Here is an 18028-nt window from a genome sequence, read left to right as displayed (position 1 = left end):
AAAATCAACTATTTTGAAGTATCTATGAGTATGAGTATATTCTAGATACCATGCTGAGTGATGGTAATACACTGGTTAATAAGACTTATTTTTTCCTATCAAAATATTCACAGTCTAGCAGATGTAGATAAATACATGCATCCAAAAAAAGCTATAATGCAAAATGATACAGTCTCTAATAAAGAGCTCAAAGGACAACTGGACTTGGTGGTTGGGGGAGCTTTGGCCAAGCATGTAATTTTGAGTTGGCCTGTGAAGCATGGGATCCCCCAGGGAGAAGGGACAGAAGTGTTGCAGGCTGTGTGGCAAATGCATCCAGAGGAGGCAGAGATATGGCCTTGGCATGGCAGGAGAGTGGAGACTAAGGGGGACCATGAATAGATGGATAAGATGAGCATCACAGAAGGTCTCAAGGTCAGGTGAAGGAATGTAAAGGTGACCCGAACTCTTAGACAGGAGAGAGTCATCGGTACTTTCTTAGCAGATGAATGGCACAGGTAGCCCTGTATTTAGATAGGTAGGTGGCTATCACAAGGACAAGTGTACATGAAAGTGGAGATAGTGGGGACAGACAAGCCAGTTAGGAGACTGGTACTCCAGTCCAAGCAAGAGCTAGTCAGGATTTATGCTAGCCTTACAGGAATTGAGGGGGGTGATAGCTACTTTAGAAGAATTGATAGCTCAGGAAATTTACTAGGTGTGGGAAGTAAGTAAGAGTGGAGCCTAGGAAGACGTTAATGAAAATAATGAGTCTGATTCTTGGCCACGGGCAGGTAGGCATCGCTTTGGCACATGCCCCACCCTGAAATGGCTGAAGGAACTCCAGCAACCTCAGGTCGAACCCTTCCCTGGAAAACTTGAGCCAGCTACCAAGGGTCTTCCCAGACACACCAGAAGAGAGACTAGAAAGTGACAGCTGGGGACAAAGGAAGGCTCTGTCTTGTACCAAGGCAGCACAATGTTTTCCAATCACTTGCTCATTCTTTCATTCCTTTGTTCATCAAACATTTATTAAGCAGATTCCATGTGACCTCAAGGAACTTGGTGAAGGAAATAAGTAAATAGATGTTACAGGATGAACTCTGTCCCCCAAAAATTCATATGTTGAGGCCCTAACCCCGAACCTCACAATGTGACTGTATTTGGAAACAGAGCCTTTACAAAGGTAAATAAGTTAAAATGAGGCTATTAGGGTGGGCCCTAATGTCATTTGACTTGTGTCTTTCTAAGAAGAGGATACTTGGACACACAAAGAGACACCAGAGATGCATATGATAGAGGAAAGACGGACTGAAGACACAGTGAGGAGCCCAGGAGAGAAGCCAAAGAAGGAACCAACCCTGCCGATGGCTTGATCTTGGGCTTCCGGCCTCCAGAGCTGTGAGAAAATAAGTTTCTCTTGTTTACACTATCCAGTCTTTGCTATTTAGATATGGCGGTTCTAGCAAATGAATACAATGGATAACTGCAATTTATAGCATAAGAGTTTGATAGAGTCTAACCTAGGTACCATGGAGCACAAAGAGAATCATAAGCTATTCAGCCTGGGAGATCTAGGGGAGGAAGACATCCTCAAATGAGGTTTTGAGGGATGAGCAGGAGTTTGCCAAGCAAACATCGAAGGATGACATCCTGGATGGAGCAATTCTTGCTATCTAGTTCTTGAGTTCCTCTCTCTAAATTAGTCCTCTGGTCCGTTCCCAGGGTCTTGTTTGCCTTGGCTGTCCCTCAGCTAGAACAAACTTACAGAAAGAGCACATGGCCTGCTCTTTCTCTTCAGGACACTGCTTCTGCTTGGCCTGCCTTTGCCTGGCTTCACCCTCAAGCAAGCTGCCTTCCTGTGTTTGCAAGACAGCTGCTGACAGCCACTGTCCCCATGGCTCTGTAAACACAGGCACCTCTGAATGGCCCTTCACTCAGGGCACAGTGACCTAATCTCATAGATCAGCTCTGCTTGGCACACATGCCCATCTGTGCAGCACCATCCCCTGGGAACTGGTGTTTCCTAACTGGCCATCAGCTTGGGTGACAAGAGCAGCCCTCCATCAGTGCCATGAGAACCATGTGAAATAGCTTTAAGAAGGAAGAGTCTCTTATTAGCTGTAGAAGGAAGACCAGGTAGGCAATAGCCGCAGCTGCTCATTGTAGTACTACTGTTACTTCCATTTAGAGAAAAGAAAACTGGGGCTCACCAAGGAAGTGACTTGCAAGCATTAAATCATTAATTCAGCCATAATTTACTGAGTACTTACTACATGATAAGCACTACACTAGGTCCTTGGAATCCATTAATGATCAAAACAAACAAATAAAATCTATCCTATGTAGCCTGAATTCTAGTGAGAGAGGTCATCAGTAAAGAATAAAATGAATAAATCAAGTACATACTAAGAAGATAATCAGGAAAAAAATGGGAAAGGTTAAGGGGGTGCAGGCAGAGATAGTGGTCGTTTCACAGGATGAGTCGCAAGAAGGTGGCGCCTAGACTCAGACGTGAAGGAGGTGAACAAGTTGGTCAGGCCCAGGAGACAGCAGTTCAAGGGCCATGAGTGGGGGCTGCATCTGGTGGTGTTTGTGGACCAGCAGCCAGGAGACAGCATGGCTAGAGGAGAATGAAGGAGGGTGAGCATATGAGATGAGGCAATCGGAGGTTAACAGGGCCACATTAGGTGACTTGCATCTAGATGAATATTGGCATTGTTAATATTCAGCTTTTACTCTGTGCCAGGCTCCACACTGAGTGCTTATACACGTTATTCCATGTATATTCATTTGGACACAGATGAGGTAAGTATAGAGAGATTAATTAACTTGACCTGGGGTCTACAGCTAGTGGAAGCAGAGCTGTGATTGGAACCTGGGTCTGACCAGGTGGCGGGTCTTTCCTTTAGGACTTAGAAGGACCTCAGGCCAACTGTCTGTAGAAGGACTAATTAATCTCTCTATACTTATCTCATCAGTGTCCAAAATGAATATACGTGGAATAACGTGTTTGAGCACTCAATGTGGAGCCTGGCACAGAGTAAAAGCTGAATATTAACCATATCAATATTCATCTAGATGCAAAAGACCTGACTCATCCGCAGCCCTGACCCTTCTCAGCTTTATGAACCTGGGCAAGTTACTTCCCTCTTTGAGTATGGGGTTAGAGATTTATGACTGCTTCCATGGGTCAGACCTGTGATCCAGTGGGTTTCAGGGGGGACTTGTGGGAGGCAGAACTTGTTGTCAGCCTTGATTGTGGTGAATGCACTATTTGCCCAACTCTTCGGCAATAAGTAGGATAACATCCCCAACATTTATGGAGCTTTCACAATATGCCACACACTGTTCTTAGGACTTTACTTATATTAAATACAAATGCTCCTGGACTTACGATGGGGTTACAAAAGTGTGCAGTTTCTACTTATGATATGTCCAACTTACAATGGATTTATCAGGACATAACCCCATAAACTGGTATTACATTCAGAGCACAGTAAAGTCAAAAAATTGTTTAAGTTGAACCATCATAAGTCAGGCACCACCTGCAGTTTCAGCCTCATAGGAACCACATGATAAGGTCTGATTATTGTATTAGTTTTACTGCTATATAATAAATTACCCCAAATTGTAGTGGCTTAAAATAACACACATTTATTATCTCACAGTTTCTGTGGTTCATGAATCCAGGATGCCTGACCGGGGTCCATCAGCTCAGGATTTCTCACAAGGCTGCAGTCAAGGTGCCAGCCCACAATCACCTCAATTCTACTGGGGCAGGGTCCCCTCCAAACTCACTCTCTGGACAATGGCACTTTTCAGTTTCTTGCTAGAGATTGGGCAGAATGTGCCATTAGGTCCTGGCCATATGGACCTCTCAATATGGTGCCTTGCTTCCTCAAGAGAGCAAGCAAGAGAGAGTGAGAGAGACGGCTAGACAGTCTTTTAAAACTTTATCTCGGAAGCGACATCCCATAACTTATACTGTATTCTCAATAGAAGGAAGTCACTGAATCCTCTTCATGGAGGGAATTACACAAGGGTATGCATACCAAGAGGCAGAGATCCTTGGGGGTATCTTAGAGGCCTTCCTGCTACAAATATGGTCTCCATTTCACACAAGAAGAGTTTGAAGCACAGAGGGTTTGGAGAACTTGCTCTAGAGTCTCACAGCTAATACAGTGGCAGGAGGATATGAATACAGGCATTCTGAATCCAGGGTGCCCACTGCTTCCATCGGGATGCTCTCCTGTAGCATGAACTGCGCTCTATGGAAGGCAGGCTTCCTTCTTCTTTGGCCATTACCACGGCCAGGGTGCTTGAGTTAAACCTAGTCTATTGTGCCAGAGAATAATCTGCCTACCTTGCCTGCCACAACCCAGACTCCAGCTAGCAATAATTCTGGCCCTGCTGGAGCACGGGGCAGTGCACTCATTAGGGAAAGTTTGGCCTTTGGAGGATGGACGCGCAGCAAAGAAAACCTTAAATGCCCAGCTGGTGCCACCTCAGGGCCTTGGCCTTATTCTCGTGCCTGTGGGGAAGCGTCCTCTCCTCTTCTTCATGGAGCCTCTCCTCATCCAAGCCTCCACTTGAGGCTTTCTCCAGCCTAGGGTAGCCCCTCGCTTACTCATAACTCTCTGCCCCCTTTCCTATTTTTATAGCATTTCTTCTGATTCTCTATTATTGTGCTAGTTTTGTGCTTACTTGATGATCTGTCTTCCTACACGGGAACATAAGCTTCATGGAAATGGGGCTCTGTCTGTCCCATGCACCCCCATGGCCCTAGCACGGCATGTAGAAGGCACTCAATAAATACTTGTGGAATACTTGTGGATTGATTGGCCAAATAGACAGCAGACTAATGATTATTGGTATTTGGATGTATAAAGAATGTATTAGTAAGGAAGAGACAAAATGTAATTAAAGAAAGGAACAAAGATGTCAATAGGCATTTCCAGAAGAGGAACCTTGGAATGCAATGAGCTGGAGAACCCCAAATAAGAACATACAAGTCTGTTTCCATATGATGAGCAAAAATTAAATGGTTTCACAATCAAACATTATCAAAGCTAGTGCTAAACACAAACATTCATATGCTGCTGGTGAAAATGTAAAGTGGTTCATGTACTTTCAAAAGCAATTTGGCAATATATAATGAAATTAAAAGTGAATCTCCTCTATGGGTCTGAAATCCCACTTTCAGAATATATTTTAGAGTAAATCACAAAGATGTACACAAAAAATGTCCAAGAATATTCATTGCAACATTGTTTTTAATAGTGAAAAATTGTAAAACACCCAAATATCCATCTTTAAATAAATACAATATATTTTATATTGTATATATGTATATAAATATATATACATATATATACACACACACATACAAACACATATATAAATTCTATTCAGCTGTTAAAAAGAATGACCCAGATCTAAATATACAAATCTCAGAAACAAATGTTGACTTCCACTTCTGGTTATGATGTAGTAGCTGTAGCACACCACTGAGCTAGCTCAGAACAATAAGAAAAGCAGATAAAATAAAATTTAAAAAATCTTCTTGGAGGTGGCAGAGAGCTATTGAGGCAGCCAGGACTTATGAGGCTGACTTGTGTGCCCAGTTTTCTGAATGCTGCTTTGATCTCATGGATTGGCCAGTTCTTGGTGCGAGGGGCTGGGAAGCCCAGCAAGGACAGTTGTTAAGAGGCAATCTTAAAGTTCTGGGCAAACACTGGAGTGTGAAACTGCTGAAGCAGCTAGGACTCAAGAGGCCGCAATTTCTGAGAGATTATAGATTCGGGGAAAAGGCACAAATATTCTATAGGCACCTAACTATAAAAATATTAGCATCATGTTATTGTCAAGAGAATTGAATAAAATAAACGTGCGTAACACGATGCCTTCTCGGCAGTGATTTTCCCTGCAGGAGGCAATCTGACAGGCTGAATGAGCCAAGAATGTCAGAATGGTGCATCTTTAGGAGCTACTTTGTTTGGTGAATCTTATGTAAAATTGTCCAGAAGCAAAAGTTCTGAGTTTAAATCCTGATTCTAGTTTTTCCCCCTACTCCTTCCTCTGAGCATCTATATTAATTCCATATTTTGTACAGTATGGTAGAAAGTTAGATGAATTTAAAAACAGTCCACAAAATGCTCAAAATGTGAAATAACTAAAGTCTTCAAAATCTGCAAAAGCTAAGGAGAATTGCATAATGATGAATGGTGGTGAGTTAGTTGTAAACTCTGTTTCCATTACTGCCCCCATGGCAGTGCTCTGTTAGCACATACAAACCTGTCACCGTCCACGCTGTTGTTTACCCAAAGTATGTGTGTTGGTGGGGCACTTTTGCTGTCATTGTTTTCACTACTCAGTGTTCTTATAATTTAATTTTTTTTCTATATCTTATATCAATGTCATCCAAGGGTGCATTAAGTAGAGGAGATAGTGCTTTTCCTGAAAAACATTTCCAAAACTATAAACATTAGGGAACAATATTAGATGTGATAAAATACTATGAAGATGACCAAACAGTTTCCAGGATAATTCAAGCAGTTGATTTAGAATTCATTTAGGAAAACAGTAGAGATAAGCTCTAGAAAATAAAAAGCACTATTAAACAGACATTTCTAAATTTCCCAAAAGTCTTTATTGACATATTCCATATTTGCTATTTTAAAAGTAAGATCAAAAGTAAAACAAAAGAAAAATCTACAGGTTTTTATGGTATTTACAGATTTATGAATCTCAAAATTCATCTTTCTTTCTTTAAAGCTATTCCTATAAGGAAATCAGTTTTGAAATATTCACATTTGTAATTGTGTGAGGTCTCCAGCAATGGATCAGTGCCTGCCCTGTACTGACCTCCGTGGAGATTCTTGTAGCCCAGGCCTACAGCTCTGTGTTGATGGCCTGTCTTCCTGCCTGGAAAGACACCCATCCAGGCTGCCTCGACCTGTGCCCTCCCAGTGCAGGGCCCAGGGCCCATGCTGGCGCTCAGTGCAGAGAGGTTTCTCAGAACCCCGTCTCCCTGGTCAGTCGTTGGGAGTCTGTGGGGCCAGCATCTCTCCCATACCTCCCAGAATCCTCACCCCGGGCCTGGGGGACTGGCCTAAGATTGCAGGGCTCCCCATGGGGCAAATACAACTGACTGGCTAAACCTTGAATAGTCAAGTCTAGGAACTCCATAAGGCAGTGAAAACTCAGTGCAAATGACCGCCATGTTCCAAACCTTGATAGTTTCAACATGTTTCTCAAACTTTGCAGAAAAGTCCAGCCTCCAGCCAGGCTCGCGCGATGACCTTGAGGAAAGGCAGTGTTGCTCTTGGATGTGGCTTTGCCGGGAGCCTCAGCGCATAGAGCATGTGAACAGTTTACGGGGACGGCAATATGACATAGATGCAACTGGGAGAGCAGGGGGCTTCAGTGTCTCTCATCACAGCCCATTTAACAAGTTCTCTCTTTGGACCTCAGTTTCCTCATATGCAAAATTAGGTTGCACTCCATTATTTTCTAAAACCCCATCTTTTTTTTATAGGCATATGAAAATAAAAAGAAAATATCTACCACCCCCTCCCCACCAAGAAATCGAACACAAATTTTACAACGCACGAAACCCGCAACAACCTTTCCTTCCCGAAGTGCCGATCTCTGCTACCTCGGGTTTAAAAATGCTCGGAGACCTTTCCTTGTGCTTTCTGTTTTATGGGCCATCCCTCTGTCTCCCCCCTCCAGCTGTAAAATGAGAATAACAGTCATTACCATAAGGAAATACTTATCTCCAAGGGATATGGGGAAAGTTCATGAGATGATGGGTCCTATAGCTGCCAGAAGAGGAGGAAGGGAGCGGGAGCCCCCTACCCCCACCGCAGGGTGTGGTAACTCTTTAGGGGTCAGAGGAAATTGCTCTAGAGGCCCAGGTCAGACTGAGATGGGAACTCGGCCTTATGTTATTATTATTTTTAACTTCCTAGGTTTTGGTTCCCTGTCCTTTCTCTGCCTGCTGGAAGATTGTAGAGCCAGAAACCCCAGGACCCCCTGCCGGACAGTCCCTGTCTTGGTACTTCTATACCCAACGTTTCTTTGGGATCATTGTCAATATCCTGGTGAACCATTTGACATCTTTTCCCAGCAAAGTTGTTTCTGAGTTTGTATAGAAAGAGCAGGCTTTCTTTAAAAAAAAAAAAAAGGTTTTCTGTTCCACTGCCCTCAAGCTATTTGAGCTTCCTAGTCCAGTGTTAGGTGTGGATACTGCATTGCCTTTCACCCACAGAGAATCTGAGCCCTCCTGGCCTGTGGCCACACATATGTCCTCAAGGCCTCACCATCGCTGGGCTCCATCAGCTCACACCTGATTCATTGCCTTAGCCTCGGCCCAGCACCCTCTAATCTCTCAGGGCCTCTTCCCTCGCGGCACCCTTCCGGCTCCCAGCACTTTGGTCAGCAGCCGTCAGCACCTCCCCATGGAGAGACTCAGCTCGCAGCTACCTGACTTTTCGTGTGGGTCACGTCTATACTGGGGCTTTCAAATACAGCATTTTGCTTTCTCATCCTGGCGAGCTCTTGAGGGTGGTAGGCAGTCCTATTATTGCTCCAATCTTAAAAATTAGAAAATTGAGGTGCAGAGAGTAACTGGCCTCAACTTGGCAACATGGATGGCAAGGCCAAAGCTGAAACCCAGGAATCCTGAATCTAAACCCAGGGCTCTGTGTATGCCTCATGGGCTTGCCCGATGACCCTCAGCCTTTAATGAGAGTCAGAATCACATATGGAGGATTTTTTTTAAATAACAATAAGTGCCAACTCATCCTTGACATTCTGTTATGTTTCAGCCCATCTGAGGACTGATGATATGCATTTTCAAAATGGAGTTACTGTGGTTCATCCTAAACTGAAAACCACAGTCCTATCAAGTAAAGACTTAATTTTCCTTTCTAACCCTACCTCCTATCTCATCCAGATATCAACCTTGGTCAGGCCAGGCTAGTAAATTCATTGTGTCCTGAATTTCTCTTGCTCTATCTAGCCTCTGTTTCTTTGTTCCTATGGGATCTTCTGCCCAGAATGTCCTTCCCAGTTCTCTGCACCTACCCAAGAATTCTCCCTCCAGGGTTCACCTCAACCCTGCCTTTTCCATGAAGCTTTCCATAAAGGTACCTGGCTGCAGGGATCAGCCCTTTGTGGGATCCTTAGTGCACTCACATCCTGGAGAACTTGTTTTGGTAGTTATAATTTATTGCCTGATATTGCTACAGATCTGTTTTAAAGTTTACTCTTATCTCTGCAGAGGGACTGCAAGAGGCACAGAGTGTGTGTGAGAGAAGGCAGAAGGAACAGAGTATTTAAAGTCAAGAGCCTTGGGTCTGAGCCCAGGCTCAACCAACTATTGGTGACATGATTCTGAGGTGACCATGGTTTCTTTGTTGTTGTTTTTGCTATCATTTGTTTGTTTTGTCTTTGAGCTTCAGTAGTCTTCATTATAAAAAAGGAGATAAAGTTACCCAACCATCTCAAGATTCTGTCTTAAAAAGCACCTAGCACCATGACTATAATCTAGTAGGCTTGCAATAGCTTATGGGCCTCAATCTGAGACCTCAATCCAAGCCCTCTGTCCAATTTTGTTCTCATTATACCATACAAATGCCAAGAATTGAATTTTCAGAGGAATTCACAACTTTAAATGAGACTTCTCATTACATCCTAAGTGCAAAATACATGCCAGTTTTTCAAACATCTGTAAATATGTATTGAACAAAAGGATGAACGCATGAAGCACAACTGAAATTCTATAGGAGACATGCAAAGAGGAGAACAGGGAATGATCACATTTGGCAAGGGAGTCAGAGTAGATTTCTTTAAAGATGTAGTATTTAGGTGTTGAGGTTAAAGGATATAAATAAGAACTTCTCTCTTCTCCCTTAGGATTCAGTATGTGCAATATAGTCAGATGCAAGGAGATCAAACCATCAGCTGGTAACTCTGGATGGTAGAACACACCCCTTTCCCCTGCCCTTACAGCCTAAGCCCTGGGTGATCCCTGTGAGGGCAGGGTCAGGTCCAGACCAGACATTCTTACCCTGTGTACTACAGGGGGTGTCACTCCTTCTTGCCAGTCCTCCCCCAGTGGAGGGACATGCATGGAGAGTGGGGCCTCATGACTGCCTCCTGAAGGCAGCCCAAAGCCCTGGCCATAGGCAGAAGTCAGTGAGAGCCAGGCAGGAAGCCCTTGATCTGCAGGCAGGAGGAGCCCTGCAGAGAGGCAGGGAGGGTGCAGCCGAGCCCAGTAGGCTCAGGTTCTGGTCCCAGTCACCCCTCTTCCCTTGGAAAGAATGAGTGAAAGATGGACAGAGGGGCTGAAAATATTCCTGCATCCTTTCTCTTAAAGAGGTGGTGAAATGCATCCACATTGCTCTTCCTTTCTGTGGGAATATGAGGGATGGATAAGTATTTCTCCCTAAAAATGGTCATGATTGTAGCAGGCAGGTATTCAAGAAAAAAAAAATTCAGGCAGAAGAAATTATATGTATAAAGGCTTGATATGTGAAAATGTGGGATCCATACATGGAAGGGGGTTGCGCCGTGGTGCCTGAAGCCTGGGGTGCGCATAAGGAAGGGGAGGAAGAGAAAGCAAGAAAGATATTGCCAGATTTGGAGAGCCTCGAATTCCAGGCCTAGGAGTTTGACTTTGATCATTAGACAGTGCAAATCCGTGCCTCTTATTGGAAACATAACTCTAAGCATCTGCCTCCACCAGAGCGGTGAGTAGTGCTGGGTCCTGGCAGAAACAGCTGGTCTTTGCCACCCCCTCCACTTGGCCTGCTTGTGAGCACTCCTAGGTGGAGTCCCCTTGGATCCACGATGAAAGCATGCTGCACACTTACCTGAAATGCAATGGAGGAAATCTGCAACCAGATACCCTTGACATCAACACAGAGACGGCAGAGGTAGAACCAGCAGATGACTGAGAATGAGATCCAGGGTGGGGATTTGGAGGTGGCCGAGTGCAGCCGGTGGAGTGTCTGGCCCCGAGGGTCACACCATTCTAAGGGCAGCACAGAGCTGCAGGTGAGCACCGAGTGAGGGTCAGAAGTAACATGCAAACATGAGCTTTGTACTCATTAACTCAAGTCAGAAACAGCATTGGGGAAATATAAAGGTTGAACCATCAATGGAGGAATTATATTTAACTCTAGAGAGAACCATACTAACAATCCAAGCAATTTAAGGGATCTAATGAACCAGTATGAGAACGATTCCTTCGGTTTCTGCCTGCAAACTGGGTGCTTCGAACTCTTTATATTTATTCAAAACATTGCGATTGACAAAGCCCTTTCACCTGACATTACTCATGGAGCCTCACAAACAGCTCTGTGAAGCAAAGAGGGCTGGGGGAGTATAATCCCCACTTTAGGAAACTGAAGCCCAGTTCTGTGACTAGGTCTAAGCTCAGGCCAGCTTTGCCCACTCCATCATAACCTCATGGTTTTGCTGAAGGGGCTTTCCTTGGAGAAGACCCTGGGGAAGACAATGTAGTCTGTCCTCCCTACAGGGGTCTGCGATGGAGAGTACTGCTAGGATCCTTCCCTCTATATGGTACCAGGCACGCATGCTATTTCCAAAGTGACTGGATTTGCCTAATTCAAAGTGGTTGAGTAGAATGATAAATGGAACTGTATTTATGAGCAAAATAGGATATTAAATTCAGGATTAACTGGGCAAATTTAAGACTTCCTATACTACCAAATTTATTTTCCTCCTTTCTTGGTCTTTTAAGTGGGCCCAAAATGTATAAAAGTGGATACAGAGATACTGATAGGTAGCTTGAGAGCCAGAAGATATTTAAACTAGTGATTTTAAAAAGCAATAATGTGGACATCAAAGGCAGGGCATGTACCTTCCAGTTTGACATGGTTCACACCGTTCCCTATTGTCTCATACCAGACCCACTTTCATTCATTCATTCAGTCAACACCAACAAATATTTATTGCACACCTGCTCCGGGCCAGGCATGATCCCACCATTACATTTGCATTGCCTGCCTGGCCCTGAAGGCATTTGAATAAGTGACCTCTAGCTAGACTGAGAGGAGCTAACGCTTAATAAATGTTCCATTTTCATCCTAGTGTAACCTCCATACCCTGAAGTTTGAGTCACTTTAAAGATAGGATGTTGTAACAAATGTCCACCTCGGGTCTCCCAAGACTGGCTTTTCCAAGGACTCTGCTGTTTTTCTTCCCAAATCCCATAGCCAGTGGCAAACCGGAGGCATTTCTCTCCCCAGAGCCCAACAAGATGGCTGAATCCAGGAAACTTTCAAGGACTTGCCCAAGGCCACGAAGGTACCAGGGCGGCCTCTCTGGAGGACTGGTCCTCTTGATTCCAAGCCCAGAACCAGATCTCCTGTCCTTGAGGGGCTTTGGTTTCAGACCCTGCCTGGGAGAACAAAAGAGATTTCACTTGTCACATCGACACAGGCCCAAGCTGCTCTATTTTCTAACTTGGCTGGCTTTCCTGTGTGCTGTTTCACATCAAATACCCCCTCCCCCCTTCCTCTCAGATGATTGGCTGAAATTAAATATCCTGAAATTACACTGAAAGGAGGGGGAAGCTAATACAAAATTTTAATCAAAATACAAGCTTAACAGTTCCCAGCCTTTGAAATGCGAAGCAGACACCGGGTCCACAGGGATGCCCCGACATGTTCTCAGGTGTGAAGTTAGCCAAGGAAGGGGCGCGTTCCCTGACTAAGAGAATTACAAGTAAACCAACACATGGCAAACTTGGACTTCCCAAGTGCAGCCGGACCTTGCTTCTCTCCCCCTCCACAGTGTGCACGGGCAGGCTGACCCCGAACGAAGGTCTCACTGTGGACGGAGAAGGGATCCCCTCGTGCGTGGAAGGATCTGGGTGCCCTTCCCTATCCCCCCACCTGCTTTGACCCGTATGTATGCCACCCTGGGCCTGAGGCTCAGGCAGGAAGGGAGGAACTGGGTACAGCCTTGCCTGCTGTTTCGGGCGCCACCTTGGCCCAATGAGGCAGGCGTCGGCTGCCCTCTGCTGGAAGAAGCCCCACCAGACAACACGAAGGATTTCTCCCTGGATTAACTCTATAAATAGACAGATGATTTATTAAACAGATTTGAGGCTCATCTGAGGCGCTGGGCCACGATTGCTTCAGGGCTCAAATAAGGGAGTGCTTAGGACCCTGCCTCTTATGCAAACACCTGGACTTACTTAGCGAGTCACTAGCATGATCTACATTACAAGTGCATCGGACACTGCTGGCTCCCCGCTCCCGACCAGGAGATGCCAAATTCCTCATATATAAAAGGAGCTTTAGTAACTCAAGCAAAATAAGCACACTTTTCCCCCCACCGCCTTCCCAGAGACTGAGGCTGCAGGGTTTTGGGGAGGATACACAATACCTTGTTACAAACCATGTCATGTTTTAAAAAGTATCTATCTGACAGCCTTGGCTAAAGCCAGATCTTCTATCTCGATTACTTCAATATGTCACATCCATATCGCACCACAGCGTCCAGGCTTTCAGAGCCAAGGCCTCTCTGTCTTGTCCAACCTCCCCATCTGGAAGCAATGAGCTTAATATTCTGGCTCTCCCCCCATAAAAGCTATGTCACAAAAAAGTAGCAGCCTGTGAACTGCTTTATCCCCCCAAGACACACCGGAGCTCCTCGTTCTCTGCACACTCTATTCAGTTACATTTAAAGACCATCCCCAACTCCTTCCCGCCCTCGCTGCCCCGTATCTTCCAAACAGCCTGCGATGCTCCTCGCAGTACCAGGAGGACAGGAGCGAACTGACTATCATTTACACTTTAATCCTACTTCTGACATTTTGAGGGGTGCAGCTTAAAATATAGTGGAGGTTTAGGGACTCCCGCTGGACAAATGTGTTTGCTAGAGAAGAAACATCCCCTTGCAAGGATCCTACTGTTTCTGGGGGCCCACTGGAGACCCATCTTTGGAGCCTGTCTTAAACCACCTCTCTCCCTCACCTTGACTTCTCAAGCATTGCCTGAAGGGTTCTCTGTGAATTCGGTGTTTGATAGTTCGTGGTGACAGTGACCTTTCCTACTATATGTGCCTCATTCATCCATTGATTCACTTACTCATTGAACTTTGATTGACTACGGGGCAAGTCCCTTTCCATGTGCTCTGTGACACTGCAATGTCAGAGGAGTCCCTGGCTCCCAGGAGCCTGAGTCTGGGAGAGAGACCAACCCCAGGGCAGAACTGTTAGATCAGTGTTCCTCAATGCATGGTCCAGGGATCACCACCGCATGGAAATCCCTTGGGCGCTTGTTGAACATGCCTACTTCCTGGCCCCAGCCCAGATGTCCTGAATGAGAATCACCGGAAGCAAGGCCTAGAAATGTGTGCGTGCTTCATCAAATCCCCAAACAAGTAACTTCTACACACATTAAAATCAGGAGATTCACTGAGTTAGGTCAAATGAGGCAGCGAATGATGAAGTGCAAAATGCGAGGACAGACCATGTGAACTGACAGGAGAACTTAGGTCTTTGCCTGGAAATGATATAATGCTGCTGCTCATCCCCAAGTCCCAGGGTTCCGAAAGATTAGCGTGCGTGGAAATCACCCTCCAGCTGAGCTCCGAGGACTTTGGCTCTTTCACTGTTCTCCTTCAGCTGGAAGCTTCTGGGGGCAGAGGCCAGCCTTCCTGTGTTGAGTCCTTGGGGAAGGGCCTCTGTGTACCGGGAGGGATTTGGAAGAGCAGCTCATCTAAACTCCTCATTTCATAGTGGGGGACACCTACCCTACAGAGGGGTAGGGGGCTGTCCAAGGTCACACAGCCACTCCAGACAAATTTATTTAGGCTAATTCTCTGGCTTAGAGATATCAGCTTTTGGGTATAAGCCAAGCCCATGTGTGTTACAGCCCATATTCTCCAATGTCCTAAAGCATTGCCCATTCACTAACGTCCACTAAAGAGTTTTTAAAAGTGCTCATCCGAGAGCCATTGCACAGGCAGGGCCTCAAGCGGCCCAGCCTCCAAGGCAATACTCGCAAAACTTGTTTCCTGAAATGCTGCCTTGTTGCACTGGAGTTAACCTCTTTTTGGCAAATTAGTTCATGACCTGGGAACAGTTAAATGAAACTGTAGGTACATCAAGAGGAGGTTATTTGTGTTCTGTCTTTTTTTAGACCAAATCTCTGATGTGTTTATTTGGAAGCCTGGCTCATGCTCACTATCCCACTACTTACAGTTAATCCTGTGTTTTCTTTGAGCTACCTTTAAATCTACGTCGAATAAAAAATACTGCCTGATTTTGAAGTGCGTGGTATTATAAAAAGAATCCCAAGGTTTATGATCTCAAATCTATTGTCAGATGTATTTACTTCTCATTTTTCTTTCTTCCTTCCTTTTTTTTTTTTTTTTTTCAGACTCAATTCAGCCTAGAAGTTTTTAGTATGAGTCATGAAGGAGCAGGGATGGAAGTCATTGTATATAGTGTTTCCTGGGGAACTTTTTGTCCTGCAAAAGAGATGCCTGTAGAGAATCCTCCTCAGTTACAGCCACTTGAAAAGCAAGTTAGTTTAGTTTCAAAGGGCAGGGACCATGTCTGATTCCCCCCTCTGTCCTTAGTACCTGAGGCTGTGTTAGGCACGAAGGGGCACTCAGTAAGCATTGGCTGGATTCATGGCCACTGAAATGGGCATGAAGCCAGTGCCTCCCTGCTTACTGCTTCTACTGGAATGGGTTTTTAAAAAGCTGAAATATTTTTATTATTTTCTTACGTGTCCATGAGACAAAGAAACTTACTCTCACCAAAAAAATGTACTTTCTAAAGCAGTTCCATATTTAGTTAAATATTCTGAAAATGACTAGAATTGTATAAATATCCACATGTATCTAAGGTTTGTTTCTCCTACTTATAAAGCAAGATTCAGGAAACTATAAAGTTTGCTTTCCATAACAACTTTTAAAATTAAATTTTTCATCAGAATTATATTTTTCTATCTGTTTAAGGCATCTGGATTGGACTTTTGGACTCTGGAGTATTCTCAGCGAGCCCTGGAGGATTTACCACGTCCTCATGGAGGCAATAGGAAAGGTAGATTCTTGACGTATAAGGATGACTCAGGCAGCATAAGTCATAGAGGCGTCTCAGGCCCGCCCTCTTTCGTCAGCTCTACGGCTTTTGTCGTCTCTAGAGGGTTGTGGGTAGGCTGTGTGGCAAGAACAGAAGGCAAAAGAATGGACAGGGTGGAAGGAAGAAGGGAATCCACTCATGCTCACTCTCTTTTCTCAGCCACGCCTGGCACCACACATGTGCCCAAAATGATATAAGAAGAGACACAGATGCTTTTTCATGCTATAAGATGGCTTTTGCTGTGTCCTCAACTGGAGTCATTTGTGGCTCATATTTTGAGGTTGCCAATTTCCCTTGTGATGGGGGAGAAAGAACACTGATTAATCTTATTGGTTCCATCAATGTCTGGCTGTGGCTTGTACCATACCCTGGACATTTGGTTCAATTGTCCCATTTGGTTCTGTGTTTGTCTCCTGTGAGTCCGTCTCACCTCCCAATCAGATTGTACAATCTCCAGAACCGAAAAATGTGTTCCTCCCTTTCTTTGCCTAGCTCAGTGATGGGCACAGTGTGGAGTTTGCTAAACATGCAAAAAATCCAAGAGATTGCTCCACAGCCTAGTCACGCCAATCGCCTTCTGTGAGAATTCTCTCCAGATTTCTCCAGGCAAGAGAAGACCCAGATACCTCTGGAAGATTTAAACAGGCTTTAGGAACCTGCAAAGCCATGTCACTAGTTGACCTCTGAACTAACTATAAATTTCGAGATAATGGTTAAAACCCACAAAAGCTCCCTAGCAGTGCTGCTAGACTACATTAGGCAGATTAAGAATCACAAGATAAATATTTTGCAGATTTCATTCTATTTATCAAGACTCTGCCTTCTGGGGCTGTGGTATTTCAGATGACTCGACTCCTGCAGGGTTAAATCGACTCCATTTGGGTTCACTCTAAACAAGCTCACATTCCAGCCTGTAGCCTCTGACTCGCGCATGCAGAGCCCTCAGCACGTCTCAATGCACCTTTCACATCAGAACCGTCCATCAGACATTAATGCGACGGAGGTATCACCAGACAAGTTCATTTTGCCATTAATATCCTGGAATAAGAACATCAAATGTACACATCCTGAGATTTAATCTGTAAACAAAGCCGCAAGAATCTGGGAGAAGGAGGTGTGTTTATGCTTCATTACTGCTACTTCCATAGAGTCGGATGGACCTATCTCTGGCACTAGCCAGAGACGTTTTCTCAGTGGTCAGTGGGTAAAGTCTGACTGAGATGACGTCTTGACCTGTGCACCCTGAGGGCTGACGCTGGGAATAGAGTCCCAGTGCTCTACAAGTTGCAAAAAAACCTCACCCTGAGATGCCCCAAAGGCCAGTGACAGTGTGGCCGTGTTTGGCTAGTGTGGCACTCGTGGGGTGACTCGCTCCCCTTCTTCCAGGAGAGGACAGGGGCACAGTGGCAGAGCCGTTCTCTGCAGTCCCTGGATTCCAAACATTGCTGTCAGCAGCCATGACTTCAGGGTGTAAGATGAGGTTAGTGATCATTTCTGAAGTATTGAAGTATGTGAGAGACATTGACCGGTTAGAGTCGCTCAAAACAAATTATTTCCAGCTTCATCTTTTCCTTCCTATGCCAAAAATGAGCCTGTCCCACTCTTTGTAAGAGCAACAGCTTCTGTTTCTTCAGTGCAGTTCAGTGCAGGCCATCCAGGACGACAGCTATTAATTCAGGCTTAGGAGACATGAGAAGGAAGGAAAACTTATTTTCTCAAAAAGAAAAAAAAAAAAAAGGAAGAATAAAATGAGACAGAAAGGAAGGAAGTGAAAATAACTGTTTGAAATAAGGGTGAAGCATCGACTTAAAAGCTGATTTTGAACAGATTTCCTTTCCTTAAGAGGAGAAGACTCAAACTGGCAGTCTCAGAGCACATTCAGCTCTCAGGAGTATTTTTTTTGGCCCCATC

This window comes from Lemur catta, chromosome 4 (genome assembly GCF_020740605.2).
Source record: "Lemur catta isolate mLemCat1 chromosome 4, mLemCat1.pri, whole genome shotgun sequence".
In the NCBI taxonomy this organism is placed as follows: domain Eukaryota; kingdom Metazoa; phylum Chordata; class Mammalia; order Primates; family Lemuridae; genus Lemur; species Lemur catta.
This window is presented reverse-complemented; position numbering follows the sequence as displayed.